Genomic DNA, 24,786 nt, shown 5'->3' on the forward strand with positions numbered 1-24,786 from the left:
TCCACCCAAGCTGCATGCCTCTTGTTTAGCTTGTATTGGTAATTTATGAACTTTAATGCTTCATGATCTGAATATAGCACAAATGGCTTAGCAAGAAGGTACTGACTCCAATGAGATAAAGCTCGATATATGGCATAGAACTCCTTATCATAGGTAGAGTATTTTCTTTTTGTATGATTCAGCTTTTCACTAAAAAATGCAATCGGCTTTTTGTCTTGACTCAAAACAGCACCAATTCCCACATTAGATGCATCACATTCAATCTCAAATACATTGTCAAAATTTGGTAGAACTAAGATAGGAGCTTCGGTCACCTTTCTTTTCAAAAGCTCAAAAGCATCATTAGTCTCATTAGTCCATTTGAATTTATTACATTTCAGACATTCGGTGATTGGAGCGACAATAGAGCTGAAACTCTTGATGAATCTTCTATAAAAAGATGTTAAGCCATGGAAACTCCTCACATCATGTAATGAAGCAAGTGATGGCCAATTGAGAATAGCTTCAACCTTACTTTGATCCATCATGATTCCATCTTTTGAAACAACATACCCCAAAAACACCACACTAGAAGTAAAGAAATCACATTTCTTTAGATTAGCATAAAGTTTTTGCTGCCTCAAAATAAGAAAGATCTCTTTCAGATGACTCATATGCTCCTCTTCACTCTTGTTGTACACCAATACATCGTCAAAATAAACTACAACAAATATTCCAATGCATGGCTTAAGTATGTGATTCATAAATCTCATGAATGTGCTAGGAGCATTAGATAGTCCAAATGGCATAACTAACCATTCATATAAGCCTTCTCTAGTTTTAAACGCTGTTTTCCACTCATCTCCGGGCCTCATTCTTATTTGGTGATAGCCACTCCTCAAATCGATTTTAGAGAAAATATAAGCACCACACAATTGATCAAGTAAATCATCTAACCTTGGAATAGGAAAGCGATAGTCTACTGTGATTTTGTTGATGGTTCGACTGTCCACGCACATTCTCCAAGAACCATCTTTCTTAGGCACCAACAAGGCTGGAACTGCACAAGGACTCATGCTCTCCCGAATTAACCCCTTTTTCACTAATTCATCAACTTGCCTTTGAAGTTCTTCATGTTCTTTAGGACTCATTCTGTATGCAGCCTTATTAGATAGAACAGCCCCTGGAATAAGATCAATGTGATGTTGAATGTCTCTCAAAGGTGGAAGGCCATATGGAATCTCTTCCGGTATAACATCTTGAAATTCTTCTAGGATTGGTTGCATGATTTTTGGTGTCTCCTTATGTTGTTCGTTCTCCTCTACTACCATTAGGGCCAAAACATGACCGCCCTTGTCCAATTCATATCTGCATTCTCTATAAGAAATAAAAGCACTAACTTCCTTCTTTGGCGCACTGATTTCGGAAGGTTGTAATGGAGCTAAGATAATCTTCTTTTCATTCACTTTAAAAGAATAAGTATGTTTATAACCATCATACATCACTCTTCTATCATAATGCCAAGGTCTTCCCAATAGTAAATGACAAGCATCCATAGGGGCAACATCACACCACACTTTATCTTTATAATACTTGCCAATAGAAAATGAAACTAAACATCTTTTAGTTACCTTGACGTCATTTCCTTTTTGCAACCAACATAATTGGTATGGATGTGGACGAGGGATCGTATCCAACTTCAGCTTCTGCACCATCTCCAAAGAAACCACGTTCTCAAAACTGCCACTGTCGATGATCACCAAGCACACCTTGCCAAGAGAAGTGCATTTAGTCTGAAACACATTTTTTCTCACCCAACTTTCATCGTCGGCCACATATGACACTTGTAAACTCCGTTGCAATACAATAGACAAACCATGATCAGCATAAGTAATCTCTTCCTCATCATCATCGTATTTTGGTTCGTCGTCAGCTTCATCTTCGCCTCCATCATTATGATCTTCAACCAAAGTTACAATCCTCCTATTTGGACAATCCAAAGCAATATGCCCAAAACCATGACATTTGAAGCATTTTCGGCCACTTGGGGTAGAAGAATTAGGTGTTTTTTTGTTGCCAGCAGACTCTTCACCCTTTTCTTGCACCTTCGATATCACCTTGCTTTGGACAGTAGGCTTGGAACTTCCTCCTTTTGTGTAGCCTTCTTTTGAGCCATACCGAAAACTCTTTTCAAACTTCTGTTGCTTTTCAACTTTTAATGCCAGCTTGCTCACATCATTTAAAGACCAATATGGCTATAGCTGAACAACTTTAGCAATCTCATACTTCAGACCTCCTAAGTATCTTGCAATTGTTTGCTCTTCCGGTTCCACAAGCTCTCCTTTTAACATCAAATTATCAAATTCTGTAGTGTACTCCCTTTTCAGTTTCTCCCATGTAACGATCTTACTCTTCCCCTCACGTTCTCTTTGTTTCTTTAGATTTTCCCACCAAAAAGATGCATTCCGCCTGAGTTTGAGTGCCACAAGTTTGACCTTCTTTTGTTCTGGTGATTCATGAAAATCGAAGATTCTTTCTACTGTATTAAGCCAATCGATAAAGTCATCAACATTTATTTTCCCTTCAAATTCTGGAATATCAAATATGGGATTATATTTATTCTATCACTCGTCTTGGACTTCATTTCTTCTCCGACATCTTCTTGACTCCCTTGGAAGATGAGGTGTTTCATCGTCAGAAGTAAACTCTCGAGCGTCATTTTCATGCTGGTTGTGTCTACTTTGAAGTTCGTCGATTATTTCATTTTTTTCTTGTAGGCTACGCAGCAATTTTTGTAGCTGCAGCCTCAACGACTCAGCGTCATCTCCATGGTCGCTACCTTCACCAACTACATCTTTTCCATTCCGCCTTGCCATGATCTCTAGCCTTTAGCTCTGATACCAAACTGATACCGGGGAGGGTAAAAATGCAGAATGGATTTTCAAATACAACCGATGGAAAATTTGTTCAGATAGAAAATGTCACAGTAGACAAGGAAGAACTGATACCAGAAGCACTAACGAAGCAGCTTAGATAAAAACAAAAAGTAGCTCAGCACCAAGTTTAAAATCGCAATGGGATACAGAAAGTTCACCACCCAACGGAAATTAAACGAGGATACAGAACTAGAAAATAAAAGACTCACCACTTAAGGATGCATCCAAGAGATACAGAGTTTAAGGGGTTCTCTAAGAGCTTCTACCCAGATATCATCAGTTTCTAAAATCCTTTCTAAGTCCTAAACACCAAAATAAATACTAGTGCATGAAACAACCCTTCATGCATAGGGAATTTCGAAATTAAGTGTTTACAGCTACTAACCAACTATTTTAATGCACTCATTGGTAATGAAGAAATGTTCACAGCCGCCAACCAACTCCTTTAATGCATTCCTTTGTCTTGAAGAAAGGCACCTTGAAATAGCTTTAACTTTGTGCAGAGAATATGCTGATAAGCTATCATATTTGAGTATACTAAGATAAAGATTATGAGGCATCATTATTGACTGAAAAAGATACTAGATCATAATCAAGGCTCATATAATCAGATTGTAGTAAATTAGACACTCCCGTGTCATGTATCTACTATAGTCATCTATAATGACGAAGGCATATTTGCTATCTTTTAGGCTTGATGTAGAGATTCGTCCGAACCAGTCCATATGGATCAATTGTAAGGGTCTAGATGTGCTTATTTGATTCTTAGATTTGAAACTACCCTTAATTTGTTTTCCTAATTGACAAGCATCACACACATTATCTTTAATGAACTTGATACGAGGAATTCCTCGTACAAGTTCTTTGGATGATATTTGAGTGATTAGTTTCATACTAGCATGACCTAATCTCCTATGCCAAAGCCAAGAATCCTCATTCAAAACCGAGAAACACATTTCATTGTAAAGATCATTAATGTCAATGGTGTATATGTTATTCTGCTTTAATACAATCATAGATGTGTTTTTGTGTAGTTTTTCAATGATGCAAGCATTAGATTCGAATTTGATGATATATCCTTTATCACATAATTGACTAATGCTCAAGAGGTTATGTTTTAAACCATCAACTAACAAAACATCTTCAATAAAGAAGTTGGATTTGTTACCTATGGTTCCTTTGCCAATGATTTTACCCTTGTTGTTGTCTCCGAATGTGACATAGCATTCGTCTATGCTAGTGAGCTTAGAGAATTGAGATGGATCTCCGGTCATATGCCTTGAGCATCCACTATCAAGGTACCATCCCTTACTCCTAGCTTGTAATGGTGTATGTCTCTACAAGAAAGGATAATTTTTAGGTACCCATTTATTTTTGGGTGCCTCAAAAATTGATCTATATTATTTATTATGTTACATAGAGTTTATCATGGTTCCTTTAGGAACCCAAATCAGTTTGTTCGGACTAATTTTCTTGAATGGACAATGATACGTTTTATGTCCATGTTTACAACAAAAGTTGCATTTGCTTTGGTGCTGAACATGTAAGATAGGGCCTTTTATAAAGGTGGTTGGATTTTGGTGAGGACTTCTAACAAATCCGATTCCACTTCTTTTGGAAATGTGACCCTTATTTGTGAGGATCATGTTTAAAGACTTGCTACCAACCTCAAATTTCTTCAAGGCGTCCTTAAGTAGCAAATTCTCCTTTTGGAGAGTTTCTAGATCATGACATTTTTCATATTGAGCTAAGCTATCATGATATTCAGTTTTTAATTTATCAAAATTACTAACAATACTATCACGCTTATTTTTCAGCAATTTATATTTTCTACTGATTGTTTTACATTCATCAACTAAGTCATGGAAGGCATTTAATAATTCATCAAATGATAAATATGCATCAATTAAATTTGTTACCTCCTCTCCAATGGCCATTAGGGCATAATGAGCAACTTGCTTGGTGTTGGACTCATCTTCTTCGGACGCACTTGAGTCATCCCATGTTGCTTTGAGCGCCTTCTTCTTTGATGTTTCTTCTTGGCTTGGGAACAATCACTTTTGTATTGTCCCGACTTTTTGCACTCGTAGCAAATGACTTGGTCCTTTTAGGGTTCAAATTTATTTTTTATGTCATTTTTAAACTTGTTTCTCTTAATGAATTTTTTGAATTTCCGTATTAGAAGTGCCAAGTCATCGTCATAGTCCTCATCACTTGAGTTTTCTCTCAAGTGGTCATCTAAAGTTCTAAGTATCATATCCTTCCTATTCTTTGGAAGGATGTCTTCTTGCTCTTCATGAGCCTTACAAGTCATTTCATAGGTCATTAATGAACCGATTAGTTCTTTAAAAGGAAAGTTGTTTAAATCTTTAGCCTCTTGAATAGTAGTGACTTTAGGGTCCCAACTCTTAGGAAGGGATCTTAGAATCTTATTTACGAGCTCAAAATCCGAATAACTTTTGCTGAGTCCTTTTAGACCATTGACAACATCCGTGAAACGGGTATACATGTCGTCAATAGTCTCGCTCAGTTTCATTCGGAAAAGTTCAAAAAAATGTATCAAAAGATTAATTTTTTACTCTTTCACTCTACTTGTGCCTTCGTAAGTCACTTTGAGTGTATGCCAAATATCAAACATGGTTTTACAAACCAAAACACGATTGAACTCATTTTTATCAAGTGCACAAAATAAGGCATTCATAACCTTTGCATTAAGAGCGAAAGTCTTCTTCTCCAATTCATTCCAATCGATCATTGGAAGAGAAGACTTTGAAAATCCATTTTTGACAAGATTCCAAAGTTCAAAATCCATTGAAATAATGAAGATCCTCATTCGGGTCTTCCAATAGGTGTAGTCCATCCCATTGAACATGGGTGGACGTGTAATAGAGTGGCCCTCTTGGTTTCCGGCGTATGCCATCTCTCTTAGGTTTTAATCCATTTGAGAGTTAACCCCACTCTGATATCAATTGTTAGGATTAAGAGCACTAAGAGGGGGTGGGGGGGGGGGGGAATTAGTGTAGCGAAAAAACTTTCGACGATTAAAACTGTGTTCGTACGTTGAAATCGTTTCTGACATAAAACCGTTTTCGGAAACTTAACTTGAAAGAGAGTTCGTAAGGGAGTGCAGCAAATGCAATATGGAAGTAAAGCACATATGGAGGTATGCAGTAAGGTAAGCAGCAAGAAGAAATGCAAACCAGAGAGCACCGTAATTTTAGAGTGGTTCGGTCAATCTTGACCTACATCCACTTTTAGCTTCCTCCTCTAATGAGGTCACCGACGTCTACTAGAGGCCTTCTTTCAATAGGCAAAGGCCAACTACCCTTTTACAGTTTCACTCCTTTTGATGGGCTCAGGAGACAACCCTTATAGAATTTTCACTCGTTTCTTAAATGATCAAAACTTGGAAGAAAAGAGGGAGGAGAACTTTTAGCTTATATAACACTTTTGAGCTCTAAAAATCACAGAGTAAGATTGGATTTTCGGTGCACTTTCATGTAGGAAAGGTATTAGGACTCTAGCTAGGAGAGTCCTAATTGAGAGGGACATTCATGTAAAACCTACCTAAGCCAACCCCTATTAAAGAGGTGAAGAGGCCGGCTAGGGTTAGGAGGTTGTTTCTTAGAGATGAATTAAGAGTTGTAAAAGAATAGGAGTCTTGAGTAGAAGTCCTATTAGGAGTTGGTTAGAAGTAGGAGTCTTGAGTAGGAGTCCTATTAGGAGTTAGGGTTTAGAAACCCTATAAATAGCCATGTATTCCTACTCTTTTGATAAGTAATAGATGAATCTTTTCTGTAGCCTTTGAGCAGCAACTTGGAGGGAGGAACCCCTTTAGAGTTCCAAGGAGGCCGATCCCCTAAAGAGATCAACCCCAAGTTTCGAATCTGCAAGGGTTCTAACACCTGGTATCAGAGCAACGTTCTTGGCATCTCGCTGCCCTTGCACAGCCATCCATCAACCCTCCACAGCCGCCCAAAGCAATTCCCACAATTGCTTAAGAGATCGTTGCCAAATTCCGCCATCATCTCCACCACCACGGATCATCCTTTGATCTCCCCGTGAATTACAATAGGTTCTGGTTTTCTACCTTACTGCTGCTATAATTTAGTTATCCTTATTTGAAAATCCCAAAAAAATTATTCCTATATTGCTGCATAAACTTTTCGTCATAAAGTTTTCATCTCTACGACGAAAAATACATTGCAGAATTACAACCATATAGCACTATCTTTTTGATCATGCTACTTTATTTTTTTTGTCCAAATCTCTATAAAATTTTTATAATATCTTTGACATTTCCTAACATCAGATTTCCTTTAGTTTTGTCAAAAAATTCTCAATATAAACCATTGATATTTTACGGCAATCTGCTATACTTGAACATCTGCACTGTAAAATTTTAGCCACATAGCACTGTTTGTTTGATCTTGATACTATGTTGTTTCTATCTAACTCTCTACAAAATTTTTATGATAGCTTTGACACTTCCTAATAGTAGAATTCCCTTTGGTTTCATCAAAAAATTCTCAATATAAACCACTGATCTTTTATGTCCAATCTGCTATACTTAAAAATCTGTGCTGCAGAAAATTTCAACCGCATATTGTTGCCTTAACCCATCTGTTTGCAATCTATTTTGAATGAAATTTCTTATACACTTCATATATCATCTTGGCTTCCATCTATGATTGATCTATTAAGAAATTCATCTCTAAAAACGATTTTGTGTTGCTGCAAATTTTCGTCATAACCTGTTGAAATTTCTTGACGAGAATTCTGCAATCGCAACTTGCACCAATTTCCTTGCTGTTATACTGCCAAAATTTTCTTGATTAAATTAGATATCCTTACTGTCATATAAACTGTGATTTTGCTATCAATTCCCTCCTCAATTCTCTCAAGTTTTTCGTGGAAATTATGTCGAGAAACCGTTGTTTCTTTGACGATAATTCTACTCTTACAAGACAGCACATATTTGCTGCAACTTCCACTTATAAACCTTTGCTACCATCTACCAAAGATCCAAAACTTTCATCTACAGCCCTAAAACTCCACCAGACCACACCCTCAAACTGCACCCAAAATAGCCACAAAACAAGCCTAAACCGTAGCCTACATCCACCAATCTACCAACCCTTTCGACAATCACCTCTCTCAACCAATATATGCCTTTAACCCGACAACAAAAGAGAGATTTTAACATCACAGATTTGGCGGCATATACTATGGCATCTGAGGGAGGAGGTAATCAATGCTAAATTTGAAGCCTTCGAGGTGCGAATGGAGGATAAGATTCGGACGCTCTTTACCGAACTCAGATTGGGCCGACAACTAAGCCCGAAGAAATCACATCAAGGAGAGAGCTTTGCCCAATCGCACCAAGCCCAAAGATATGACTTCCAAGAGAGGGGAAACTCTATGACCAACCCTAACTATCCATGCATTAGAGTGGACTTCCCTAGATGGGAAGAAGGAGACCTGATTGGTTGGATCTCGGGCGTAGAGCGATATTTTCGGTACCATAAAACCGCGGATGCATCTATGGTGAAAATTATAGCTATACATCTTGAAGGGGATGCTATATAGTAGTTTGACTGGTTTAAACATACTTATGGAGTCATTTGAATCCTCTTGAGGCCTATAAATACCCCTCGAATCTCAACTGAGATAACAACTTTTTGAGAAGCAATTGATTGAGAGAAAGGTCTTAGAAAAGTCTTTGCTAGTCTTGTTTTTAATTTGCTAGTGTTCACCTCCTTCTTTCTTGTTGAAAATCTGTAAGAGAGTGAACCGCTTGTAAAAAGTTGTAAGAGGGGTATTTACCCTTCCCCTTCAAGAGATTTGCTAGTGGAAGGTGGGAGCCTCATCGAAGAGGAGCCTCGCAAGTGGATGTAGGTCATTTGACCGAACCACTGTAAAATCGGCGTGATCTCTGGTTTGCATTTACTTATTGTCATTTACATTACTGCAAACCATTTGCACTTTAATGCTCTACTTCTTTGTCTCCGTCATACTTATCCCTTCAAGTTAAAACGCAATCGAAACAGTTTGAAACGAAAACATTACTTTTATCGTACGAAGTTTCCGAAAGTGTTTAAATCGTCAAAAGTTTATCGCACTTTACCACTGCACTAATTCACCCCCCCTTCTTAGTGCCGCTCCGATCCTAACAATTGGTATCGGAGCTAGGCTCACTCTCGTATTTGGTTTAATACCCAAGAGAGATGGCTTACTCCGGCATGCATGAGGGTCATTCTATCACACGTCCACCCTTGTTTAATGGGTCGGATTATACTTATTGGAAGACTCGTATGAGGATCTTCCTCATTTCTATGGATTTCGAGCTTTGGACTATTGTTGAAAATGGATTTCAAAAATCTTTTCTTCCGATGAGCGAATGGTATGAATCGGAGAAGAAGATTTTTGCTTTAAACGCAAAGGCTATGAATGCCTTGTTTTGTGCACTAGACAAAAATAAATTTAATCGTGTTTCAATTTATGATTCGGCTTTTGATATTTGGAGAACTCTTGAGGTCACTCATGAAGGCACTAGCCGAGTGAAAGAGTCCAAAATCAACATCCTTGTGCACACTTACGAACTTTTTCGAATGAAACCAAGTGAGTCCATCGGAGACATGTACACCCGATTCACGGATGTCATCAATGGACTCAAAGCTCTTGGTAAAGATTTTACTAACTTTGAACTAGTAACTAAAATCTTAAGATCCCTCCCTAAAAGTTGGGATCCAAAAGTTACGGCAATTCAATAGGCCAAAGACCTTAAAACATTCCCTCATGAAGAACTTATTGGGTCTCTAATGACCTATGAAATGACATGTCAAGCTCATGACGAGCTCGAGAACCTCCTTCCAATGAACAGGAAGGATATGGCACTCACATCACAAGAAGACCACTTGAAAGGAACATCAAGTGATGAGGACAGTGACAATGACAATGCACTTTTGACTGAATAAGTTCGAACACAAGTTCGAACTTTAAAAAATATTTAAGAAAGAACAAATTTAAAAATAATACAAAAAATAAGTTCGAACACAAGAACGACCAAGTGATTTGCTATGAATGCAAAAAACCGGGACACTACAAGAACGATTGTCCTCAAGCCAAAAAGTGAACATCAAAGAAGAAGGCGCTCAAGGCAACGTGGGATGATTCAAGCGCGTCCAAAGAAGAGGAGTCCAACACCGAGCAAGTTTCTCATTACGCCCTAATGGCCATCGGAGAAGAAGTAACATATTTAATTGATGCAGATTTAACTTATCATGAATTATTAAATGCTTTTCATGAGTTATTTGATGAATGTAAGACAATTAGTAGAAAATACAAATTGCTAAAAAAGGAGCATGATAGTCTCACTTGTGATATCGATAAATTAAAAACTGAATATCATGATAGTTTAGCTCCATGTATAAAATGCCATGATCTAGAATCTCTCCAAAAAGAGAACTTGCTACTTAAGGACACCTTGAAGAAATTCGAGATTGGTAGCAAATCTTTGAACATGATCCTTATAAATAAGGGTCATGTTCCTAAAAGAAGTGGAATCGGATTTGTGAGAAGTCCTCACCAAAATCCAACCACTTTCATTAAAGGCCCTTCTTACATGTTCGACACCAAAGCAATTGCAACTTTTGTTGCAAATATGGACATAAAACTTATAAATGTCCATTCAAGAAAATTAGTCCAAACAAACTAATTTGGGTTCCTAAAGGAACCATGATCAATTCTATGCAATATGATGAACAAGTTAAATCAGTTTTTAAGGCACCCAAAAGAAAATGAGTACCTAAAAATAATCCCTTCTTGATGATGATCTTGGTTTTGATAATTTGAATTTAAATGAACCCCCTCCTCAAAATAGCAACTTGGATGCACCTTCTTCCGAATTTTCCTTACCTAAGGAATGGAAGTATATAGATGCTCATCCAAAGGAGCTAATTATAGGAGATACATCAAAAGGGGTTCAAACTCATTCCTCTTTTAAGAATTTTTGTGCTAACGCCGCCTTCCTTTCTCAAATCGAACCTAAATGCATTGACGAGACCATAAAAGATGATTTTTGGATTATTGCAATGCAAGAGGAAGTGAATCAATTTGAAAGGAATAAGGTATGGAAGCTTGTTCCTAGACCTAGTGACAATTTAGTCATTGGTACTAAATGGGTCTTTAGAAACAAGCAAGACGAAAATGGTATCGTGGTTAGAAACAAGGCTAGATTAGTGGCCAAAGGTTTCAACCAAGAAGAAGGTATCGATTACGAAGAAACCTTCGCTCCCGTGGCTCGATTAGAAGCCATAAGGATGCTCCTTGCCTATGCTAGTAGTAATAATTTTAAACTATTTCAAATGGATGTCAAAAGTGCCTTCTTGAATGGTTTTATTTCCAAAAAAGCATATGTCGAACAACCTCCCGGATTTGAAAATTCTCTTCTTCCTAATCATGTATTCAAATTGACTAAGGCTCTCTATGGCTTGAAACAAGCTCCTAGAGCTTGATATTAAAGGCTTAGTTCATTTCTTATTTTAAATAATTTTACCAAAGGCAAGGTTGATACTACATTGTTTATTAAACATTTTGAAAATAATTTTCTTATTATGCAAATTTATGTTGACGATATTATTTTTGGCTCTTCTGATGAATCACTATGTGAATCATTTGGCAAATGTATGAGTCATGAATTTGAAATGAGTTTAATGGGTGAATTAACTTTCTTTTTAGGATTAGAAATCAAACAACTTAGGGATGGTATATTTCTTAACCAATCTAAATATACATTAGAATTGTTAAAACGATTTAACATGGATAATTCAAAAGCAATAAACACCCCTATGAGTACTGCGACTAAGTTAGATATGGATGAAAATAGTAAAAATTTCGATCAAAAAACATATAGGGGAATGATAGGTAGTCTACTCTACCTCACCGTAACTAGACCAGATATTATGTTTAGTGTAGGACTTTGCACTAGGTTTCAATCAAATCCTAAATTATCTCATCTTAAAAGTGTTAAAAGAATATTTAGGTATCTTAAAGGAACTCTAAATTTAGGATTATGGTATCCAAAATCTGAAAAATTCGATTTAATAGCTTATGCAGATGCCGATTTTGGCGGATGTAGGATAGATAGAAAAAGTACATCCAGAACATACCAATTTTTAGGACATGCACTTGTTTCTTGGACTTCCAATAAACAAAATTCAGTTGCACTATCTACGGCGGAAGCCGAATACATTGCTGCAAGTGCATGCTATGCACAAGTTGTTTGGATGAAAAATACATTAGAAGACTATGGAATTCACTTTAAAAACATTCCCATAAAATGTGATAATACTATTGCCATATGTCTTACTAAAAATCCAATTCAGCACTCTAGAACTAAGCACATCGATGTTATGTATCATTTCATACGCGATCATGTCCTTAACAATGATGTTGTTCTAGAATTCATTAACACAAAGCATCAATTAGCAGATATATTTACAAAAGCTTTGAATGAAGACCAATTTGAATTCATTAGAAGGGAATTAGGTATGTTAAATTGTCCCTAAGAATAAACTTGTTTGAATGAATTTTCCGTAAAGTTTTTCATCCTCTCTCCGTTCCTCGGTGAATCTGATCCTCCTCTTTCAATTCTAAATGACATGTTAAATTATCTTATCCTATCTTGAGTCAAACACCGCTCCCATTTGATCAAGATTAATGATTTTATGATATTTTATAAATCTCGAAATTGATTTTGATGGCTTGATTATGAGTTTCAAGTTGACGAATTGAATTTGAATGGATTTGTATTCGAATTATGATCTTGACTTATTGGAGTTACTACTTGAATTTTTTTTTTATCACTATCTCTTCCTTGTACATCTACAATTTTTATTATTTATAGAAAGAAGAGATTTGATAAAATGGATGAATGCTGAATTTTCCTTTAAGATGAACTCTGCGTAATTATTTTAGCATACTTACTTTTGAATGATAAAATTTTTATGATCAATGCTGAATTCCAGATGTTATAATCATAAATTATGTGCTTCAAGTCTCATTCCCTTTTTATTGAGGACAAAGGGGGAGAAAAGTGATGACTTGTACCATTTTAATAGCATGACTTATATGAATTGCAAAAGCTTGTGTGATATGAATGTTTTATATGCCTTGCAAAATCTTTGAGAATATCGCAAGAATGATTATATTGAAAGCATGTCTAACATGTATATCATGAAATTCATGTTAAAAATCTTTATCTCTTGTCGTAGTAAAAATTGACTCTTATCATTCGACTTGAAAATGATTTTCATCAAAGTTTCGCATTTACTTATGCTTAATGAGAATAACGATAAGTTCTATGGTTAGAACTTATCAGTTTATGCTTGAATTCAATGGGATGGAATTCAAGTGTTTTTATCTTCTCATAATATGGCATATAGATAGGGGGAGTTATGTTTAACTCTGTCATCAATTAATTTTCATCATAAAAAAGGAGGAGATTGTTGAATCTCGGATTTTGATGATAAAATCAATTGATGGGTTAATTGTTCTAATCCATATTATTGAGTTAAGTGTGCAGGATTAACTACGATAACCAGAAAACACAAAACAAGAATACTGGAGTCAAGTTCGATGGATGTTTAAGAGTCCGAAGAATCGTCGGAGATGCTGCCGGAACCAACCGAGAAGAAATCGGGAACTTGTCGGAATTTTAGAAAGTTCGCTGAAGAGATCGTCGGAGGTTCACGGAGATCACCGAGAAGGCTCGGCTACTCGTTAAAGTCATCACAAGTTCGGGAGCTTGCTGAGAGTCTGTCGGAAGAAGTTCGTTGGAAAGCTCGCCGGAACAAGACTCGACGTTCGCGGTTGAAAACTTGCTTAGGAGGTTTTTTTGTTCTGTAGTTCACTTGTAATTAGGATTAGGATTAAGAGATAATCCTATATCCTGGTTAGGGGCCAACTAGGCCCAAACTTAGACTTGGTTTGGGCTAAATTTGAAGCCCAACCAATGAACCGAAGGGTATGACGGTGGCACCACCCAACACCCAAGAGCCAGGCGGTGGCACCGCTTGGCTAGGCGGTGGCACCGCTCGTCCACTATCAGTGTCTGACACTGACAGGCGGTGGCACCGTCAGCATCGGGAACCCAAAGAGAATTCAAAATTTGGAGCCCAAATTTGAATCCTCTTGAGGCTTATAAATACCCCTCAAATCTCAACTGAGATAACAACTTTTTGAGAAGCAATTGATTAAGAGAAAAGTTTTAGAAAAGTCTTTGATAGTCTTGTTTTCAATTTGCTAGTGTTCACCTCCTTCTTTCTTGCTGAAAATCTGTAAGAGAGTGAACCGCTTGTAAAAAGTTGTAAGAGGGGTATTTACCCTTCCCCTTCAAGAGATTTGCTAGTGGAAGGTGGTAGCCTCATCGAAGAGGAGCCTCGCAAGTGGATGTAGGTCATTTGACCGAACCACTATAAAATCGGGGTGATCTCTGGTTTGCATTTACTTATTGTCATTTACATTACTGTGAACCATTTGCACTTTAATGCTCTACTTCTTTGTCTCCATCATACTCATCCCTTCAAGTTAAAATGCAATCGAAACAGTTTCAAACGAAAACGTTACTTTTATCGTACGAAGTTTTCAAAAGTGTTTAAATCGTCAAAAGTTTATCGAACTTTACCGCTGCACTAATTCACCCCCCCTCTTAGTGCCGCTCCGATCCTAACACTAATAACTTTCTAAATAGTAAGGTTACTATCCAGATGGCCTTACCTATCGAGAATTGCAATAGGTTTGACGTTAAGGTCACCGATGGATGGATTTTGAAGTATGATCATAGGCGTCCGCAAGTGAAACTGTTGCTGATCATAAGGCCTTACCACGAGATAATTGCATATTTCTTCCTTCTCCCTCTTGATGATCATGAGGCCATGCTCATAATTAAATGGTTGACAACATTATGTGATATTTCTTGGAATTTTATGCAACTAATTATGAAATTTTACAGTAAGGAGAAACAGGTGATACTGAACGGGAAACGTGGGGGCGACGTAACGACGATTTACACACAACAAATGGAGAAGGTTTTGCATAAAGCATGTAGTAGATTTTTGGTACAACTTGAGCATCAAACTAAGGGAGAGCCAATAGAATTTGAAGATCCAAACCTACTTCCTTTGCTTGCTGAATTTTCAGATATATTTGATGAACCGTACAACCTACCTCTTATCCGTCGGCATGATCATTATATAATGATTCTTTCAGACAAACCTCCAGAAAACACTTGGCCATATCAATATCTATATCTTCAGAAGGATGAAATAGAAACGATTGTAAAAGAGATGCTCGAAACAGGAGTTATTCGGCCAAGTTGCAACCTCTACTCTTCACCGGTGCTACTTGTACGCAAGAAGGACGGAACATGACGAATATGCATTTATTACCGTGCTCTCAATGGCATAACCATCAAGGACAAATACCTTATTCCAATAGCAGATGAATTACTAGATGAAAGGGAGCACAAATCTTCACAAAGCTAGACCTTTGATCCGGGTATCATCAAATATGAGTGTGCAAAGAAGACATATACCGAAAACCATCTTTTGAACACACAACAACCACTATGAATTTTTGCTTTCTTCAACAGAAGGTGGAATATCTTGGGCATATCATATCAGAGGAAGGTATGGCAGTGGACCTCTTTAAAATTGAAGCAATGCAAAACTGGCCTACCCCGAGGAACATAAAATTGCTACATGGCTTTTTGGGTTTAACAGGCTACTATCGTAAGTTCGTGAAAAACTATGGAAAGATCAATGCACCACTTACTTTCTTACTAGAAAAAGATGCCTTTCAATGGTTAGACAGAGCCTCCGCTGCCTTCGATAAACTTAAGGCAATCATGACGACGACGCTGGTGCTAACACTATCAGATTTCAATCGACCCTTCATTATTGAGGCCGACGCATCTGGAGTCAGAATTGGAGCCATTCTCATGCAAGATGGTCGACCACTCACATATACTAGTAAGGCATTATCTCCCTCCCATCAAAATAAGTCAATATATGATAAGGAGATGCTCGTCATTGTGCGCGCAACAACGAGGTGGAGACCCTACTTGATTGGTCGACGATTTCAAATTAAAACCAATCATAAAAGCCTCAAGTACTTTTTGGAGCGAAAGATATCATCTCCTGAGCAGCAAAAATGGGTAACAAAACTTCTTGGATTTGATTATGAAATAACTTACAAAAAGGGGAAAGAGAATGTTCTTGTAGATGCGCTTTCGCAGCTACTCGAGCAAGCTGAAGTTTCGGCCATTTCACTTCCGACCAGTGACTTCCTTGAGGATATTAAGATGGAATGGCAGGAAGATTTAGAGACTAGTAATATTATAAAAAAAATTGGAGGAAGCACCAAGCTCCATGGCTCATTATAATTGGGACTCAAAAGAATTACATTATAAGGGACGCATTGTGCTTATGATAAATTCTACTTGCATCTTCACGAGCAGATTTTGGACAAAGTTATTCCATATGTAGGGTACTAAATTGAAAAGGAGTATGGCATATCACTCATAAATCAACGACCAGACAAAAGTTGTAAATAGGTGCTTGGAGACATCCCAAAGCCACCCACCAAATATGACTATCCAAGAAGAACTCCAGACCCAGCCAAGTGCCATTATTGATCGACGGATCGTGACTCCACGACGACAACCCACTAATAAAGTGCTAATACAGTGGGTGAACCTACCAACAGAAGATGCCGCTTGGGAGAACTATGATGACTTGAAGATCAAATTCCCAAAATTCATAAATCGTCAGCCTCGAGGACAAGGCTGATTTGAAGAGGACGGGTCTGTTAGGACTCTAGCTAAGAGAGTCCTAATTGAGAGGGACATTCATGTAAAACCTACCTAAGCCGACCCCTATTAAAGAGGTGAAGAGGTCGGCTAGGGTTAGGAGGTTGTTTCTTAGAGATGAATTAGGAGTTGTAAAAGAATAGGAGTCTTGAGTAGAAGTCCTATTAGGAGTTGGTTAGAAGTAGGAGTCTTGAGTAGGAGTCCTATTAGGAGTTAGGGTTTAGAAACCCTATAAATAGCCATGTATCCCTCCTCTTTTGATAAGCGATAGATGAATCTTTTCTACAGCCTTTGAGCAGCAACTTGGAGGGAGGAACCCCTATAGAGTTCCAAGGAGGCCGATCCTCTAAAGAGATCAACCCCAAGTTTAGAATCTGCAAGGGTTCTATTAGTCCTACCTGTCAGAACTCCTTCTAACTCAGTGAATTATTATCTTTGTAATAATTCACTCGACTCATCGACTACGGATGTACTAGGCCACTATGCCGTCGTCCCCAGATGATACAGGGGAATCCAATCTATTGGACCTGTCTATCCTCAGTTACCGTATACCTATAGTCCCTCATCCATCTAATATCCCAGAGACTGTATATCGAGCATGGTGCTATAAGACCCATACAGTTTCTACTCAAGTCTCGCTCTAATCGGATTCTCCCGGAGAACTCTTTTCTCTCAACCCGAATAACCTTGGCCAGGGATTTGTCTCAGTAACAACACATGGGATATTCCTCTCATGACGCCGAGAGTGGATGATCCTCTATTGACACTCAATAGCCCTCGTAAGGTCGACTACCACTCCCAATGACTAGCTATATTAGATTTGGGACAGCCAAACCTATAAGTCTAGTATCAAAGAGTGGAGCACTCATACAGGACATCCTTGATGTTTTAAGTCTAAGGACCAGATACACTACTAGGTCTATGGAATCGCTGTTTGACAATAAGGCATCATCAACCTTCCAGCATTCTATAAGTGGATCAATCAGTGAACTCATTCTCCAATGAGCACTTGTACCGTATCCCTAGTGTCCCTACACGAGCAGCTATGAGACCAGCTGCATCCATCATATGGACAAGTATACAGCACACCAGTCTGTCCGGTTATCACGATGTCCCTCTCGAGTAATCTATGACTGAGATTATTTAGGATCTATGTTTAAAGTTGAATCGATCTCATTATCGTGATCTCATCACGATCTGATTCCCATTGCACAAATCCAAGGACATCACAATATATATATATATATATATATATATATATATATATATATATATATATATATATATATATATATATATATATATATATATATATATATATGTAATACTTATAAAGCGATCTATGCCAAAATATAATAAGTAAAAAGATTTTGTATCAAGTCACACATGCCATCACTCACGTGATTGGCTTACTGGGCACCTATGACTAGCAATCTCCCACTTGACCTAAAGCCAATCACTTATGTGTCTGATCCCATCAGGCTCTTGTGACGCTCAAAGACAATCTAAGACAACAACTTTGTTAGTGGATCTGCAATGTTATCTTCGGATGGAACTCTTTCCACTGCTACATCTCCTCGGGTTACGATCTCTCTAATAAGGCGGAACCTCCTCAGAACATGCTTAAATTTCTGATGAGACCTAGGTTCCTTCGCTTGAGCAATCGCCCCATTGTTGTCGCAATATAAGGAGATCGGCTCCTCGCTACCTGGCATGACTCCCAAATCTGTGATGAACTTCTTCAACCAGACTCCCTCCTTTGCTGCATCTGATGTAGCAATGTACTCCGCCTCTGTGGTTGAGTCAGCAATAGTATATTTCTTGGAACTCTTCCAACACACTACTCCTCCATTCAAGGTGTACACATACCCTGAATTCGACTTGCTATCATTGACATCAGACTGAAAACTTGAGTCTATGTAGCCTTCAACCTTAAGGCTACTACCTCCATATACTAGTAAAAGATCCTTAGGCTCAAGTACTTAAGATACACTTTACTGCTTTCTAGTGCTTCAAGCCTAGATCCGCCTAATACATGCTCGTGACACTCAAAGCATGTGCTATATCAGGACTAGTACAATGCTTGGCATACATGATAGACCCTATTGCTGAGGCATAAGATATCATATCCATGTTCGCCCTTTCTTCTTGAGTCTTTGGGGACATACTCGTAGAAAGCGATATCCCATGTCTCATCGGTATAAGACCTCTCTTGGAATTTTCCATGCCAAACCTTTTGACAATGGTTTCTATATACCTGGACTGGGACAAGCCAAGCATCCTCTTGGATCTATCTCTATAGATTCTAATCTCCAAGATATATGATGCTTCCCCTAAGTCCTTCATTGAGAAGTGTCTGGATAACCAAGTCGTTACTGTGGATAGCATTCCTACATCATTCCCAATGATCAGGATGTCATCCACAAATAACACCAAAAAGGTGATAGCGCTCCCACTTACCTTCTTGTACACACAAGGCTCATCTTCATTCTTAACGAAGTCATAAGATCTGATTGCCACATCAAATCTTATGTTCCAACTTCGGGAAACTTGCTTTAGTCCATAAATAGATCTAAGCAACCTACGCACCTTATCTGGGTAGTTCTTGGACACGAATCCCTCAGGTTGCATCATATACACCTCCTCCTCGAGGTTCCCATTGAGGAATGCGGTTTTCACATCCATCTGCCAGATCTCATAATCATAGTGTGCTGCAATAGCCAATAGACTTCTGATGGATTTTAGTATTGCTACGGGTGAGAAGGTTTCGTCGTAGTCAACACCTTGCCTTTGACGATACCCCTTAGCCACTAGCCTTGCTTTATAGGTCTCTACCTTTCTATCTACTCTGATCTTTTTCTTAAAGATCCACTTGCAACCGATGGGTACAATACCTTCGGGCGCATCAACTAGGTTCCAAACCTTGTTGGAGTACATAGAATCCATCTCAGAATTCATGGCTTCTTGCCACTTCCCGAAGTCTATACTCATAATAGTCTCCTTGTAGGTCTGAGGATCAATATCCTCAACATCTTCTCCTCTAATATGTCCCACATATATCTCAGGAGGATGGGATACTCTATCAGACCTACGTAAAGTTGAAACTTGTGTATTAGGTACCTGAACAGACTCGGGTTGTAGAGTGATGCTTGAGTTTGGTTCTCCAACCTCGCTCAACTTTATCATTCTCCCACTATCTCCGTCAAGAATGTGTTCCTTCTCAAGGAACACTGCTCTCTTAGCTACAAAGACCTTTTTGGTCCTTGAGATGATAGAAATAATACCCACAAGTTTCCTTGGGGTATCCCACAAATTTGCATCGCTCTATCCTCGATTCTAACTTATCGGGGTTGTGTCTTTTAACATGGGCAGGGCAGCCCCAAATCTTAACAACCTTAAGATCAGGCTTTTTCCCTTTCCATATCTCATATGGTGTAGACATTACTGACTTAGTTGGAGCTCTGTTCAAAAGGTAAGCTACGGTTTCCAGGGCATATCCCTAGAATGAGATGGGTAGGTCAGCAAAACTCATCATAGACCGTACCATGTCTAATAGCCTACGATTTCTCCTTTCAAAAACACCATTGAGCTGAGGTGTATAAGGAGGTGTCCATTGGCATAATATCCCATGGTCATTGAGGAACCGAGTAAACTCTGTACTTAAGTACTCACCTCCTCGATCTGATCGAAGAGTTTTGATACTCTTTCCAGTCTGGTTCTCCACCTCATTTTTATATACTCTGAATTTCTTAAAGGCCTCGGACTTGTACTTCATTAAGTACACATATCCATACCTTGAGAAATCATCAGTAAAGGTAATGAAGTAGGAGTATCCACCAATGACATGAGTTGACATGGGTCCACATACATCAATATGTATGAGTTCCAATAGATCAATGACTCTCTCTCCAGTTCCACTAAATGGAGAGTTGGTCAGTTTTCCACGAAGGCAAGACTTACAAGTTGCATATGACACATAGTCGAATGGATCTAGATATCTATCATTTAGCAACTTTTGAATCGTTCTTTCATGGATGTGACCTAGCCTACAATGCCACAGGTATGCACTGTTCATCTCTTCTCGTTTCCTCTTGGACACATTTACATTCATGATATGTGGAGTAGTGTCTAGCATAAACAAACCTTTATGCAATATTTCTCTTGCTAATCTCCCCTCGGCTTTGATAAAATTTACAATAAATTGTAAAAGTTATAAGCAATACTGGTATCCAATACCAATGCACTATCACAAAAATCTGACAATTGGAGATTGATCATGAATGTACTTGAAGTTTCTCCAAGCTTCTATTTCGCCCTCTCTGTAAGGTACTCTTTGCAGTTCCTCTTCCAGTGCCCATCTTTGCCATAGTGGAAGCACTGGTCTTTGTCCTTTGCTAAGTCTTTCTTAGCAACCTTTCCTTTACCTGGTCTGCCCTTGCCCTTTCCTTTCTTAAGGGATCTTTTTGCTTTCCTTTTCTTTCTGGTCTCACCAGTATAGAGAACTGGCTTCTCTTTCTTAATAGTACTCTCTAACTCCCTCAACATATTGAGGAGTTCTGTGAGAGTCACCTCAAGCTTGTTCATATTAAAATTTATTATGAACTGTGAAAAGAAATATAGTAGGGACTGAAGCACAATGTCCACACACAAGTTATCCTCTAGGACCATTCTTAGACCTGTGAGTTTCTCTATCCACTCAATTATCTTTAGGACATGGTTCTGAACCGGTGTCCCCTCAGTCATCCTAGCGCGGAAGAGACTCTTGGATATCTCATTTCGCTAAGTCCTTCCCTATTCCTCAAACAATTTATGGGCATATAGGAGAATGGATCTGGTATATATCTTTTCATGTTGTCTCTACAACTCAGGAGTCATAGAGCTCAATATATAGCACTGAGCAAGAGTGGAGTCATCAATGTACTTCACGTAGCAAGTGATCTCATCCTCGCTTGCCCCTTCTTCGAGTGTAGGCATCACTATATCAAGGACGTACACGATTTTCTCCACTGTGAGAAAAATTCTCAAGTTACAGAGCCAATCCATATAATTTGGATTAGTGAGGCGGTTAACATCAAGTATGCCACGTAAGGGATTTGAAAGCAACATTTTCTAAAAATAAAGATGCAGCAGAAATGAATAACATGCAGATTTTGTAAGAAATAAACTATCAAGATATGAACTTCTATCTTAATATTCTCCCACTATTTTACTAACAAGTCACACCCTCAGCACGTGAAACGGAAGTCTCCGGTAGACTTCTAGTGGGGATGAGGATCCAATCAGTGTCTTAGTGTAACCTCGAGGGACTCGACCAATCACACTAAGCCTAAAAGGTAGTCAACTCTTGCTGATCACAAGTCCTTGTGATTCCTGTCCTATTCGGTCTCCGAATCACCATGGTCTTAAGGGACTCGACCAACTATGATGATCGGTTAAGTCAATACCTTCGTTACAAGATGAGTCTGATTTAATGATATACCCTTGAGAGACTTGACCAAGCATACCATGTCCTCAGGTCACCGTTGACATCTCTATGTCATAAGCAAGATAGCGAATTGTGATATAGGTGAGTCTCGAGGGACTCTATCAACTCAACCTATACTAGGAATCGGTTTCTACTTATAACGATGGAAGGCCACGTGGGTCAATCTAATTGCCTCACATTTACCGACTTAATATTATCGAGAGAGATGTTTCTATGATTTGGTCTCCTAATATGACATGTCACACATATACATATTTAATATATATCTACATCGCATGCAAATATATATACATATCTAGTATTTGTATAAGCAATCACACCAGATGATCATGGACCACAACTTAATGTGATTAGGCCCGAGCCAGTAGGCCTAATCAATCACATCAAGATCTATGTGTGCAACGGTACATCTCCATGCCCTGTGATCGTCCATCTCTTCCTCATCGGTTCCGTCGACATCTTGATGTATCTTCAAGCATCGCGATCGTCCATCTTGTGGGTCCCGCTATCGCATCCACGCTCTCGTTGCGCCTCCTTATGTGATTACAACTTAATCATAGGCATATAGGCCTGACAATAAACAAGAAATATAATGGAGGCTCGCAGACTCCAATAATAATAATCACAAGTACACACATCACACGGTCCATGATCATCCGTTCACACATCAAACATCACATGTATAAATAATCATCATCATATAGGACTACTAGATAATGATAAAAATAATAATCAACTAAACCTTTTAATTAATTAGTATTTAATGAAATCAGGGACATATAGGGAATTTCTAAATTCATAGGGGTATTTCCATAATTTGGATAAAAGGACATAATTTAAATTTCTGAAATTCATAGGGGTAAAACTACCTTTTTGCCCAAGAATGCCCTAATGCCCTACTCCCTTATTATTGCCGCCGTCGCCACCCTGTTGGCGGTGGCTTGTGCGGCGAGGCGAGGGCGCTGTCCTCGCCTACAGGCGGCACGCCCACTAGCGGCGCTACCACTGTAGGTGGGCGCTCCTACGGGCGGTTCTATCGGAGAGGCAACGCCCGCCGGTGGTGCTGCCCCTACAGGTGGGCGTCCCTACGGGCGCCGCCGCCTCCGCGGGTGGTTCTGCCCTCGGGGCAACGCCCGTAGGCGGTGCTGTCCCGCCGAACGACCGCGCCCTACAGGGGGGTTTCACCCATGGGAGCAGCGGTGGCAAGCGCCGCTGCCCTGCGGTGCCTCACCCCGCGGGAGAAGCGACCACAAGCGCCTCTGCCCACGGGCTGCCAACCTTGTCGGCCGCAAGCCTGCTACAAGCAGGCCGCGGGCCGGCTGCTGTAGACGCAGCCCCTGTACGACCTACTTGCGGCTGTGCTGAACGCATGCAGATCAAGGGCTGCAACTGTTGCTGCCCTTTCTCGCTTTTGCGTTAACGATTTTGACGTCAAAAGTTTCTTAAAAAAACAACACACTCTGTTCAAAACCAATCTATCGCACGAACAATCCGGTTCTGAGACCACTGTCGGGAAATCTTGGGAGCGACATCACATACGCAGCGGAAGAACAAGAAAACAAAATCCCCGATTCCCAAAGAGATGTTCGTCGTCATGCGAAGATTGGTGCGCAAAATCCGCGAAACTGAAAAAACTGCGTATAGAGTAGATTGTGTTACCTAGGGAGATCGTATATCTCTGTTTCCTTACAGATCTTTAGGAGAGGGTGAAGGAGATCAAGCGTCCTCCTCTCTAGTAGTGATCCACACAACAGGGCTGTGATGACGCTCCTCAAAACTCCAAGCCTACTCTGAGGTGGAGAGGGGAAGGAGAATAGGAGAGGCAAGCAAAGGCTCTAGCCTATCAGGCTCTAAAACCCTCCTATTTATAGAGGTCCCCTGTCAAACCCTAATGGATCCTCCCTTAGTAGGTATTGGATCTACGTCCAATAACCTAAGCCTTTTAGATTAGTGAATCTCTATCCAATAATCTCTCATGGGCTCTTATTGGATATCGTCCAAGGGATCCAATAATTCAAGGGCTTATTGGATATCCAATAAGACAAGGGTTCCATCGGATATCTTATATCCGAACCTCTACTCATCGCAATGCCTACCACATTTGTGTGACCCTCTAGGCCCAATATCAAGCTGGCTGTGAGTCATACCTGTTAGAACTCCTTCTAACTCAATGAATTATTATCTCTGTAATAATTCACTCGACTCATTGACTACGGATGTAGTAGGCTACTACGCCGTAGTCCCCAGACGATACAGAGGAATCCAATCCATTGGACCTGTCTGTCCTCAATTACCGTGTACCTATAGTCTCTCATCCATCTAATATCCCAGAGACTGTATATCGAGCATGGTGCTATAAGACGCATACAGTTTCTACTCAAGTCTCGCTCTAATCGGATTCTCCCGGAGAACTCTTTTCTCTCAACCCGAATGACCTTGGCCAGGGATTTGTCTTAGTAAGAACACATGGGATATTCCTCTCATGACGCCGAGAGTGGATGATCCTCTATTGATAC

The sequence above is a fragment of the Musa acuminata genome, chromosome BXJ2-5, assembly GCF_036884655.1.
Source record: "Musa acuminata AAA Group cultivar baxijiao chromosome BXJ2-5, Cavendish_Baxijiao_AAA, whole genome shotgun sequence".
In the NCBI taxonomy this organism is placed as follows: domain Eukaryota; kingdom Viridiplantae; phylum Streptophyta; class Magnoliopsida; order Zingiberales; family Musaceae; genus Musa; species Musa acuminata.